The following is a 13422-nucleotide window of genomic DNA, read 5'->3' on the forward strand; positions in this document are numbered from 1 at the left end:
GTCTTCCTGATTCCAAAGCCAGCTCTATTTACTATACCACACAGCCTGTCATTTTTGTTACCATATTAATTGTTGCTGGCTCCCTAATGGACCTCTGCTCTCAATTTGACCATTGCTCTTACCTCTATTTTAATCCCTCTGGATTTTCCTTACACCTGTGATCTCTTTTATTTGTCTACAGAAGGTTCTTAAATGTTTTCCACTCATGATTCCTTTTCACTCAAGAAGTTTTTATTCAACCTCGGGTTTATAGATATATAAAATAGACATACAAATCAAACATTTATTGATGATAAATCATAAAGAAATTTGTTTCAAAACAATTCTTTGGTATACATATAATTTTACTATTTATCAAAGATGAAAGCAAATTTACATACTAATGAGATGGATGAGTTTGAATTTTTTAATATAACAAATTAAATCTTGGCCAAATATTTGATATCTTTGATAATGACCAAATGTTTCATGACCCTCACTTTCAGTTACTCATCCTCATATGAGATCACAATCCACAGTTTGAGAAACTCTCTTAGCCTGATGATCAACAAGCATTAATTAAGAGTCTACTCTGTGTCAGACATTGCTTTTTTTTTGTTTCCTTTTTTATTTTTAAAGTTTTTTATTTTCAAAACATATGCATGGAGAATTTGACAACATTGACTCTTGCATAGCCTCGTGTTTCAGATTTTCTCCTCCTTCCCCCATCCCTTCCCCTAGATGGCAAGCAATCTAATATATATTAAACATGTTAAAATAGATGTAAATCCAGTATGTATAAACATATTTATACAATTCTCTTGCTACACAAGAAAAATCAGATCAAAAAAAGAAAGTAAATGATTAAGAAAACAAAATGCAAGCAAACAACAATAAAAACAGTGAAAATGCGATGTTGTGATCCACATTCAGTTCCCACAGTCCTCTTTCTGGATGTAGAAATGCTCTTCATCACAAGATCATTGGAACTGGCCTGAATCATATCCTTGTTGGAAAGAGTCACATTCATCAGAATTAATCCTTGTATAGTCTTCTTGTCACTGTGTACAATGATCTCCTGGTTCTGCTCATTTTGCTCAGCATCAGTTCATGTAAATCTCTCCAGGCCTTTCTGAAATCCTCTTGCTCGTTTCTTATAGAACAACACTATTCCATAACATTCCTATACCATAACTTATTCAGTCATCCCCAGCTGATGGGTATCCACTCAGTTTCCAGTTTCTTGCCCCTACAAAAAGGGCTGCCACAAACACTTTTGCTGTGCCAGACATTGTGCTAAGTGCTGAGGAAATTATATCTTGCTCCATGCCCAGGTATCTTCTCTCTCACATCTTAATCGACTCTTAATTGATCCCAACCCAGCATGCCTTTTGCCCAACCCAAATGGGGATGGTGGTTCCCATCAGCTTCCAGTGCTGACTTATAATTGGCAACTCAAGTTGTCAGAGGATGTCGGTGATGGCAAACAAAGATTATATAATATTTCTTTATTTATTGGGTTGCTAGGTAACAATGGTTCTATGTGCAAAATCAGATTTAGTAAAAGGGAAGAATCTCATTGAGAGAACAAATGCTAGATTTCTATCTGAGTGCTAGAAACCAAAGAAGAATGGGGTGGGGTGGGGTACCATCAGCAGAAGTAAATGTCTGGGATGTCAGTTTCTTCAATGAACCTTTCTCTGATTAAAACCTTATAATGACATTTTTGACCATGATGATTGTTGGAACTTTTGCTAATCAGGATATTATATTTCTGGTTTGTTTTTTGTTTCTTTGCTTCCCCCTCTCTGTAAGACTGTCCCTTGTAATAAGCAAGTATGGTCAAATAAAACTGCCCAACAGATTACCCAATGCCCTACATTCATACTTCCCCCACCCCTCTGTCATGTACAAAAGTGACTTTTCTCCTCTGACTTCTGGAAAAGAGTACGATCATTGCATGTCATCTGAGTTCTCATCCTCATGCTTAACATTGTTTTTATAGCAGGACACTGGCCAAAGAGTGCCCGAGTTTTAGAACCCACTTGAAATACTTCTTGATGCAATCACCCCCACAGGGATGGTAGTGACCCTGTGTCTGAGCCAGGGGGATGGACAGTCACTCTCTCCACTGTAGAAGATTCCATGACTGTTTCTTATCTTTATCTGGAATACAAGGTTATTTGCTTGTTTTATGGTGAAGAGAATTGGCCACTGAGCCAGAACAGAGTCAAATGATACACAAACCTAGTTCTGGATCAGCAGACAAATTTGCCTGGTTAGTACCAGTCTTCACCTGGGTTAACATGAAGCCATGAATAAGAAATAGATTAGTTGATCAGTGGAATAGGTTAGGTTCATAAGACAGAATAGTCAACTATAGCAATCTAGTGTTTGACAAACCCAAAGATCCTAACTTTTGGGATAAGAATTCATTATTTGATTAAAAACTGCTGGGATAACTGGAAATTAGCATGGCAGAAATTAGGCATGGACCCACACTTAACACCATATACCAAGATAAGATCAAAATGGGTCCATGACCTAGGCATAAAGAACGAGATTATAAATAAATTAGAGGAACATAGGATAGTTTATCTCTCAGACTTGTGGAGGAGAAAGAAATTTGTGACCAAAGATGAACTAGAGACCATTACTGATCACAAAATAGAAAATTTTGATTATATCAAATTAAAAGGCTTTTGTACAAACAAAACTAATGCAAACAAGATTAGAAGGGAAGCAACAAACTGGGAAAACATCTTCACAGTTAAAGATTCTGATAAAGGCCTCATTTCCAAAATATATAGAGAATTGACTCAAATTTATAAGAAATCAAGCCATTCTCCAATTGATAAATGATCAAAGGATATGAACAATTTTCAGATGATGAAATTGAAACTATTACCACTCAGATGAAAGAGTGTTCCAAATTACTATTGATCAGAGAAATGCAAATTAACACATCTCTGAGATATCACTACACACCTGTCAGATTGGCTAAGATGACAGGAAAAAATAATGATGAATGTTGGAGGGGATGCGGGAAAACGGGGACACTGATGCATTGTTGGTGGAATTGTGAACGAATCCAACCATTCTGGAGAGCAATCTGGAATTATGCCCAAAAAGTTACCAAATTGTGCATACCCTTTGATCCATCAGTGCTACTACTGGGCTTATACCCCAAAGAGATACTAAAGAAGGGAAAGGGACCTGTATGTGTCAAAATGTCTGTGGCAGCCCTGTTTGTAGTGGCTAGAAACTGGAAATTGAATGGATGCCCATCAATTGGAGAATGGCTGGGCAAATTGTGGTATATGAATGTTATGGAATTCTTGTTCTGTAAGAAATGACCAGCAAGATGAATACAGAGAGGCTTGGAGGCTTACATGAGCTGATGCTAAGTGAAATGAGCAGAACCAGGAGATCATTATATACCTCAACAACAATACTGTTTGAGGATGTATTCTGATGGAGGTGGGTTTCTTTGACAAAGAGACCTAACTGAGTTTCAATTGATAAATGATGGACAGAAGCAGCTACACCCAAAGAACACTGGGAAACGAATGTGAACTATCTGCATTTTTGTTTTTCTTCCCGGGTTATTTTTACCTTCTGAATCCAATTCTCCCTGTGCAACAAGAGAACTGTTCAGTTCTGCAAACATATATTGTATCTAGGATATACTGCAACATATTTAACATATATAGGACTGCTTGCCATCAGGGGAAGGAGTGGAGGGAGGGAGGGGAAAAATCGGAACAGAAGTGAGTGCAAGGGATAATGCTGTAAAAAAATTACCTTGGCATGAGTTCTATCAATAAAAAGTTATTATAAAATAAAAAAAAACATGAAGCCATGAACAAATGACCTTTCTACTGCCTCTGTTCCTATTGAGTCTATTCTTTCTTCCTTAGATGAAAGAATATTAGAGATGGAATGGATTAAACTACCACCTTGTGAGCTTTGATACATGAGAAAAAAGGGCCATTATCAGTCTAGGGACTGGAATCCATGCTATAGTTTTCCAACATGAAACACCATCACTTGTCCAACAACAGGAAGAAACTGTCCAGTATTTGGAAGTAAACATGGAAAAGCAATCGGTTTATAAAATCCACATTAAATTCAAGCCATTCTCCCCAGGGACCAAGGTAGTAAGGAGGAAAGTGGGCCCCCCATTTTGCTTCCAGTAATTTTGTACCACAAAAATTCCTGCTATGAATATTTTAATATATATGGAATTTTTTCTTTCTTTAATCTTGTTGAAATATAGATCAATAGAGTGATCTCTTTCAATCACTTTTTCCTCATAATTCCAAAATGTTTTCCAGAATGGTTGGACCAATTCATAGTTTCCCAACAGTAGATTAGTGTAACAATATTCCCATGGCCATAAGGATATTTTTCATCACAATATTATCACACTGAAATGTTATTCATATTAAGGGAGTTTATCACGTTCACTTTGGACAATGACAAATCAGATTATTGTTGAAGGCTATTTTAAAAAACCCACAAAATTTCAGGGTGAAGAGAAATCAAAATAATTCCCAAATGTATATCATTTAGACATGGGACACTCTCTCAGAAGTGGTCAGTACTTGCCATTGGAGTCATGGGAATCTGGCTTTGTTTAAGAAAAGTGTTTATATGTTGGAATAGAACCAAATGGATCCTGTTTTTAATTTGCACTTGTCTCCTCTCCAATGGTGAGCGGAGACATGCTTTTAGCACATTATGATAAATGTTGCCATGATTAAAAGCCCAGCTCACAATGCCTGCTTTTGTTGTCATTTTTCCTGCTACCTCCTAAGGATGTGAGGGCCCCTTCCTGGGGATAAGAGGTGAAATTATATGAGTTAAAGCTGATGGCACAAAACTCTATTTGGTGGCTAAATATGGAATGACAGAGGCAGGAAATAATATTCATAATCACTAACATCCATATAGCTCTTAGTACATACGTGCAAGGTACTGTGCTCAGCACTTTGCCATTTTTATCTCTGATCCTCACAAAAACTCTGCGAGGTGGGTGCTGTCATTGTCTTCACTTTACAGTCGGAGATACAAAGACAAACCAGCTCCAGTCCTTCAGGAGCTTCCCTTCTAATGGGGACTCAGACACACATGGATGGAACCAGAACACATGGAGAATGAATCCAGGCCCAAGTGACTTGTCCGGAGTCACAGAGCTGACAAATGTCCGGACCTCAGCTCTTCAGATGCTCCGTGGAACCACCTTGCTGCTTTGTGATAATAACAAGAGGTAGAATTTAGGGTTTACTAAGCGCTGTACAAATACCCGCATTTGATCTTCTCCACAAGCCTGAGAGGTGATGAAGAAACTAAAGCAGAGTTTAAGTGACTTCCAGAGCAGATAGAGGCTTAGGATGCGGGAAAACTTCCTAGCAATTGGAGGAAGAGACCTTAAGTGGAAGTTTCACTTAACCAGCCAATCCTCAAGCTCTTCTTCTATGGGCCTAAAATGTGCTGGGGGTGAATGGGGTGTTCAGGAGGACCAGCCCCCTCAGTCCACTTGCCAAGCTCTCTCCAGGACTGCTTTATTTGGCGTCTGCTTGGAACTCAGGACTCTGCTTGGAGGCTCCAGGAAGCTGTAGCTGGTCCAGGAGCCACGCCCTGGTAAGCCATCTCAGCAGACAGGCTAAACCAGGTCCAGGGAACCGACTGGTCTCCAACCCCGTGGTGAGTGAGGGGGATGCCTGCGCCCGGCATGGGAGGAGGGGGTGGATGAGAACAGCTTGCTCCAAAGGCCACCAAGGCGGCTGGTATAGGAGCTGGGGAGCGTTCGAGCTGGGCCAGACATCCAGGACAGTGAGGTCCTTCGCTGTATCCCGGGCCATGGCCAAACACTCTGACTTCTGTCTGGCCGTTGGGCTGGGAGGATTTCTGAAAGCTGGAGAAGCCGACAATGTTGGGCGACTGCCTCACTTAAATCCAGTTCTCACATAAGTCAAGACATCCCCCTCATGACAATGATGGCCTTGGGAGTCGTGTAGTTGGAAATGATGTATCTCTTCCTTTAGGCTATCCTGCCCCAGTTTACTCTGTATGACCAGGATGCTGGCCTGTTGGTCAGTGAAATTGGGGTCTCTGAGACTAATGAGCAACAATAATGTTCAAAGATAACATGGACGCAGAAAAAAAAGGGTGCTTGCCACTTAACTGAGTGATGTTTCAGCCCTGACCCCTCTTCCGCTCAGGTATAACACAAAGTCAGAACCAGAACACCCCTCACTCCAGAACTCACCAGAACACTCCCCCTCTATGCTGAAAAATTAGAGTGACATGAAGCACCTGGTCTTTCTAACTTTTTCCCTTCTTGCTCTTGGTCCTTTGTGAACTTCTTTTGGAATTTAGCTCACTTTAATTGCCATTACAATTATGATAAACTTTCCCTCTTGACTTGGAGATGGGTCCGAGACTGCAAATTCTTCTGATACACCTACCACACCAGTCTAGAACTCTAGCTCTCCTTAAAATTCAGTAGCATGATCAGACCAAAGCTTTAGGAAAATCCCTTTGGTAGCTTGTGAAGGATGGACTGGAGTCCATTCAGAAACAATGTTATAACAAGGTCGCACAATAATTACCTCCTTCCTTGGTGCTACACAATAATGTGCTCTATAGGCACCTCAGTGTCACTCAAGTCCTTCGAAGCAATATGGTGGTCACGTTGGGTTCTCCAGGCCTCTCCCAGCAAAGCAGAGTAGGTGCTAACAAGCTGGCTTCAGTTTATGCCCCTGGAACATAATGCTCTCCCTGGGGAGCTGGCTGAGCTCAATCAACAAGCATTTATTAAGTGCCTACTATGTGCTAGTCCTGGAAAATGTGTACCAGGGCTGCAGATACAAAGACAAACCAGCTCCAGTCCTTCAGGAGCTTCCATTCCAATGGGGACTCAGACACATATGAATGGAACCAGGTAGAGAATGAATCCAGGGCCATTTGGGGAGGGAGTTTGTCTGAGAGCGATCCTCTGCAGGAGAGGGAATTTGAGCTGAGTCTTCAAGGAGGCTAGGGATGCTAAGAGGTGCAGGTGAGGTACCTGAAGGCTTGGGGTACCACCAGGGCAAGGGTTTGCAGATAGAGAATGGTGCATTATATACCCCAAACAGTCAGAAAGCCAATTTGTTGTAATGGAGGGAGAGGATGACTTCTTGAAGACTAGAAAGGTAAGCAAGGAGCAAGTGGCTTAAAATGCCAAATAGAAAGGTTTTCATTTGATGCTAAAGGAAATGGGAAAGCTCTGGGTTGTATGAAGTGGTGCCGTGATATCGCTCTTCATCAGATTGCTTTTTGACCACAACCAGCTCCCAGGGGTTGGTGGAGGGAACATTCACACTGAGGAGATCTTGGAAGTTTGGGGTTTATAAGTCCCCACAACAATCCTGAGTGGAAGGCAGGGAGCACAAGTATTATTAGCCCAATTTTTACAGAAAAGGAAACTGAGTCGCAGAACAGGTCATAGCATCACAGATTTAGAGCCGAAGTAGAAACTACAGGTCACCTAGTCCAATCCTCCCCATTTTATAGGTGAGAAAACAGGCCCAGTGAGAGGAAATAATTGACTCAAGAATATTCCAGGATTAAGAGGCAGAAGCAGAATTGATTTGAACTCACATCCTTTGACTATACATCTGGTTCTCTTCCTTGTGTTAATGACGGTCACATAGCCACTAAATCTTGGCACTGGGAGATTTTGACATCAGGACCGATGCTCTTTTTACTGCATTATAATGTCTCTCCAAACACAAGGGTCCCACTGAGTCAGTGATCACTCTCAGCTTTTGTGGCTTCATCTTCCAACCTCGGTGACCCCGCTTCCAGTGTGACCAACTGGGGCCAGCTCTCCTTGTCAACCTGCAGGATGATGGAGTCTTTATCCAAGAATTCTGCCTCTGGGGCCATCTGTGCGCCCCAAGCCCAGCGATCCTGCATCCCTCTAAGCTACTTTCATTTCTCTCTCAATGTTTCCCTGCAAAAACAGAAGGAGGGAGTTTGGTCCAATTACCAGCAGGAAGTCTCAGCTGCTCGATTGTGGGTTATTTGATCGGCTTCTGGCTCAAGGCGGAGAAGGAACTGCCAACTGATTAGCCCCATTGCAGCTGTGAGCCAATGTGGATGCCCTTCCCTAGCGAACCTATTCACATCCCAAGCATCACTGTGAAAAGGTGTGTGTGTGTGTGTGTGTGTGTGTGTGTGTGTGTGTGTGTGTGTGTGTGTGTGTGTGTGTGTAAGAGTGAGTGTGTGTGAACTGACAAATGCTAAAAACCAAAACTTGATTTACTGTTTTATTGTCTGGACTTAAAGTGATGAAAAAATATTAATTTGAATTAAACTTAAAATGTGTCTTGCTATATTCCCCTCCTATTCCACCCTTCAGAAAATCAGTTGCCAGTACACTCTTGACAAAGTATACCTATGATAGCTATCAGAAGAAAGCTCTTCAGCATGTTGGGTAAATTCTTGGTGATGAATTTGTGAAAAAACAAAGAAAAAGAGTCACGCTAGAATGGGCCGTGTGTGACTTACCCAGGGTCACACAGCTAGCCAGTGTTCCAGCTGGGATGGAAAGGTAGCATTCATGACCCAGAGTTGGAGTCAGGAAGAACTGGGTTTGAAAGCTGCCTGGACTCTTAGTAGCTGAGTGATCCTGGGGAGATTCTTTTTTTTTTTTTTTTTATTTTATTTTATTTAATAATAACTTTGTATTGACAGAATCCATGCCAGGATAATTTTTACACGACATTATCACTTATGTTTCGTTTTTTTCCCTCCCTCCCTCCTCCCCCCCCCAAGATGGCAAGCAGTCCTATATATGTTAAATATGTTGCAGTATATCCTAGATACAATACATATTTGCAGAACCGAACAGTTCTCCTGTTGCACAGGGAGAATTGGATTCAGAAGGTAAAAATAACTCGGGAAGAAAATCAAAAATGCAAATAGTTCACATTCATTTCCCAGTATTCCTTCTTTGGGTGTAGCTGTTTCTGTCCATCATTTCTCCAATGAAACTCAGTTAAGTCTCTTTGTCAGAGAAATCCTGGGGAGGTTCTTAATTAATCTCTCTGGATCTCAGTAATATATAAGCATATAATAATATCAGCGTGATAAATATGAAAATATGTATAGAAGACTTGTACATGGTTAACATATAGGATTACTTGGTGTCTAGAGGAGGGAATGGGGGAATGGAGGAAGGATAAATTTTGAACACAAAGTTTTGCAAGGATGAATGTTGAAAATTGTCTTTGCATATATTAAAAAATAAAAAAGTTATTTCTTAAAAATAATATCATATGCTTTACAAGTATAAAATCCAGATGAAATCACAGCTGGAAAACACTTTACCTTTGGAACGATGCCCAGAGGGCTATCAAACTGCATAGCCTTTGATCCAGCAGTGCAACTATTGGGATCTGTATCCCAAAGAGATCTTAAAGGAGGGAAAATGTGCTCAAATGTCTGTGGTGGCCCTCTTTGTAGTGACAAGAAAGTGGAATCTGAGGGGACACCCATCAATTGGAGGATGGCTGAATAAATTGTGGTATATGAATATTATGGAATATTATTGTTCGGTAAGAAATGATGAGCAGGCTGAATTCAGAAAAACTTGGACTTATATGAACTGATGCTGAATGAAGTGAGTAGAATCTGGAGAATATTGTATACAGCAACAAGAAGATCATGTGATGATCAACTGGGATGGACGTGGCTTTTCTTAGCAATAATGATTCAAGACAACGCCAATAGACTTGGGATCCACATCCAGAGAGAGAACTGTGGAGACTGAATGTGGATTGAAGCAAACCATTTTCACCTGTTTTCTGTTTGCTTTTTTTTTCTCGTAGTTTTTACCTTTAATTCTGACTTTTCTTTCACAACATGACTAATATGTAAATATGTTTAAAAAGATTGAACATGTATAACCTATATCCGATTGCTTGTTGTGTTGGGGATGGGGAGGAAGAGGAAAAAAAATTTGGAAGTCAAAATCTTACAAAAAAATGAATGTTGAAAACTAATTGGAAAAATAAAGTACTATGACTCATATCTACCCCATTCTGAAAAAAAAAATAACCCTCTATCCTTCCATCCCCTGCTTTTCTGCCCTTTGTAGTTAAGCTTGAAAAGGCATTTTATAAAATACATATATATTTTCTCTTCTTATTCCCAACAATCAGCTTCCACCTCATCATTCCATTGAATTGCTCCTTCCAAGATTAGTAATGATCTCTGAGTTGCTAAATCCAATGGCCTTTTCTCAATCCTCATTCTCCTTGACATCTTAACTGCCTTTGATGCTATTGATCACTTTATCTTCCTTTATATTCTTTTACCTCCATTTTTTTTGAGATATCAATCTCTCTTAGGTCTCCTTCTACTTATCTAATTATTCCTTTCTCTGCTTCTTTGGCCGGATTCTCAGCTAAATCACACTCTCTAACCACAAGTGTTCCACAGGGTCCTGTTGTGTGTCATTTTCTCCTACTATACTATTCATCTGGCATCTCATCAGCTTGATTGGATTTAATTACAATTTATATGCTGATAATTTTTATATCCAATTATCCTGCTCCAGCCTCTGTCCAACTTCCAATTTCATATCTCCTAGTGCATTTCTGACATCTCAAATTGAAAGAATAGTATACGTCTTCAAGGAGGCTAGAGATGCTAAGAGGTGCAGATGAGGTACTTGAAGGCTTGGGGTACCACCAGGGCAAGGGTTTGCAGATAGAGAATGGTGCATTATATAACCAAACAGTCAGCATGTCCAGAATCCCTTGCCATCTCCTACTTTCTCTATTACTGTCAAGGGCAACGCCCTCTTCCCAGGAACTCAGACTCACAGCCCAGCACTCCTCCCTCTCTCTCACCCCCTAGATCCAAGCTGTGGCCAAGACCTGTTCATTATATCATTCCTCAGATATGTCTCTTTTCTTCTTTGACATGACCCCCATCCTGGTGCAGATCTTCATTATCTCCCACCCGGATTATTGCAACAGCTGTTGGTGGGTTTGCCTGCTTCAAGTATCTCACCTTTCTTTCTTTCTTTTTTTTTTTTAAAGCTTATTATTTTCAAAATACATGCACAGATAATTTTTCAATATTGACCCTTGCATAATCTCGTGTTTCAGATTTTCCCTTCCCTAGATAGCAAGCAATCCAATATATGTTCTATATGTCAAAATCTATGTTAAGTCCAATATCTATAAACATATTTATATAATTTTCTTGCTGCACAAGAAAAATAAAATCAAACTGAGAAAAGATGAGAAAGAAAATAAAATACAAGTAAACAACAACAAAAAGAGTAAAAATGCTAGGTTGTGAACCACACTCAGTTCCCACTGTTCTCTTCTGGGTGTAGATGGCTCTCTTCATCACAAGACAATTGGAACTGATTTGAATCAACTGATTGTTGAAGAGAGCCATGTCAATCAGAATTGATCCTCATACAGTATTGTTGTTGCCGTGTATAATGATCTCCTGGTTCTGCTCATTTCACTCAGCATCAGTTCCTATAAGTCTCTCCAGGCTTCTCTGTATTCATCCTGCTGGTCATTTCTTACAGAACAATAATATTCCATAACATTCATCTACCACAATTTACCTAACCATTCTCCAACTGATGGGCATCCATTCAATTTCCAGTTTCTAGCCACTACAAACAGGGCTGCCACAAACATTTTGGCACATACAGGTCCCTTTCCCTTCTTTAGTATCTCTTTGAGGTATGAGCCCAGTAGAAACATTACTGGGTCAAGGGGTATGCACAGTTTGATAACTTTTGGGGCATAGTTCCACGTTGCTCTCCAGAAGGGTTGGATTGGTTCACAACTCCACCAACAATGTATTAGTCCTCTCCAACATTCATCATTATCTTTTCCTGTCATCTTAGCCAATCTGACAAGTGTGTAGTGGTATCTCAGAGTTGTCTTAATTGGCATTTCTCTGATAGTGATTTGGAGCACCTTTCATATGACTAAAATTGATTTTAATTTCTTCATCTGAAAATTGTCTGTTCATATCCTTTGATGATTTATCAGTTGGAGAATGGGTTGAATTCTTATAAATTTGAATCAATTCTCTATATATTTTAGAACTGAGGCCTTTATCAGAACCCTTGAATATAAAATCCTCCCCCACCCAGTTTATTGCTTCCCTTCTGCTCTCATCTGTATCCTATCTCACCTTTGAGATCCATCATTCAGTCACTAAAAGGATTTTCCTAGAGGACTAATTATGTCACATACTCTATCCCCTCCAAATAAATTCCACTGGCTCCTGGAACAAAAACCAAAATGCTGTTTCACATTGAAAGCCCTTCATACCCTGCCCAGCTTCTACCTTTTCTTATATCCTAATCCTTGACATGTACTCTTGGATGGAATAACAATCCTAGTTGTCCTATAAACAAGATCCATCATCTCTCAGTTAAATGCATTTTCCCTGCTGGTCCCCCATGCCTGGGAACACTTTCCTGTGCTCTGAACTACTCTTCTCCCTGGCTGCCTTTAAATCCCAATAAAATCCCACCTTCTTTGGGAAGCCTTCCCCATCCCACCTAATTCCGGTGCCTTCCCTCCGCTAATTATTTTTTATTATCCTAGGCAGAGCTTGTTGTGCCTTTGTTGTCCCCCTGTTAGCTGCGAACTCCTTAAGGAATTTTGTTGCAGAGTTGTTTTTCAGTCATGTCTGACTCTTGGGGACTCATTTGGGATTTTCTCGGCAAAAATATTGGAGTGGTTTTCCTTTTCCTTCGCCAGCTCATTTCACTGATAAGGAAACTGAGGCAAACAGGAATAAGTGCTAGTGCATTCTGAGCCAGATTTGACCTCAGGGAGTCTTCCTGACGCCAGGCCTGGTGCTCTGGCTGCCCCATTCTTGGCAAGAGCATCTACCTTTTGCTTCACCCAGAGACAAACAAAAGGTGTTGTATTTTTGAGCTCCCCATTTCTAATCTAGCCTTAAGCACTGAATGGGTGTTGCCTCAAAGAGCTTAGCTTAAAAAGGCCGGGTCTCCAGTTTTAGAACACAGTAGGTGCTTATTAGATGCTCATTGACTTTTCCCCTAAGAAATAAAACACACGATGATCCACTGACGTATAAAGCTCTTATCTTCTCCTCAATGTCTACCTTCCTTTTGCTACATCAAATTAGAAAGTAAAGGAACCTCAATAGGGCCATGTCAGTAACTTTATTTAGAGAAAAAAATAAATAAACTGGGTCTCGCAGGGTTAATGGGACTCTGAGTTATGAACAGGAGGGGGCAGCAGAGGCCTTTAGAAAAGGCTGGCTAATGCCCTCGCCTCCATCAGAAATCAGAGAAACGGGGATGCACATTCGGAAGGGGTGAAGGAACCGGTTCCAGTGGTTTGGGAAAAAACAGCGCAGGCAGGAGGGAAAGGG

This window comes from Antechinus flavipes, chromosome 2 (genome assembly GCF_016432865.1).
Source record: "Antechinus flavipes isolate AdamAnt ecotype Samford, QLD, Australia chromosome 2, AdamAnt_v2, whole genome shotgun sequence".
In the NCBI taxonomy this organism is placed as follows: domain Eukaryota; kingdom Metazoa; phylum Chordata; class Mammalia; order Dasyuromorphia; family Dasyuridae; genus Antechinus; species Antechinus flavipes.